Source organism: Triticum dicoccoides, chromosome 1A (assembly GCF_002162155.2).
Source record: "Triticum dicoccoides isolate Atlit2015 ecotype Zavitan chromosome 1A, WEW_v2.0, whole genome shotgun sequence".
Taxonomy (NCBI): Eukaryota; Viridiplantae; Streptophyta; class Magnoliopsida; order Poales; family Poaceae; genus Triticum; species Triticum dicoccoides.
The window spans coordinates 146,140,135-146,140,717 of NC_041380.1; positions in this window are offsets into that span (position 1 = coordinate 146,140,135).

Sequence of the window (583 nt, forward strand, 5' to 3'; positions counted from 1 at the left end):
TGTGCTATGCAGATCTCCTTGCAGGTACTACTCGCCCCTCTCCTTTTACATCACACTTGACCGGAGACTGGCTCACACCGTCTTCTGATCATTGGCGAAGAGCGAGCGACCACTTGAAGGTGCTCTGAGATAGTACTCCTTCCGTTTTTCAATGAAATATTACATTAACTTTCTATGGCCTTGAAAAAAGAGAGCACTTCACTTCTATGAATTGGATAGTAACTACCGGAGGTGATGTCGTTTGGTAGGTTGTAGTTTTGTATGTTTATGTATGTTGATTTATAATTTTTATGTGGGGTTTACAAATTGTTCATGTATTATTTTCTAAGGAACACATGATGTGGATTATTGATCTATTTGATAACTGTCCAACACATATGTATGAGTGTACAAAAATTAAACTTTATTTTTCAAGAGTCCATGATTTATAGAAATTCCTATCATCTTATTGGAAAAATAGATGGGTGCAGCAACGCGCGCCATCAATGATCTAGTATATATAGAGCAAAATCCCCTAGTATATATAGGTTGGAGGGGAGGGAGAGGGCAGTCACCAAGGGGGGAAAGTCCCCCTTGGGGCGCC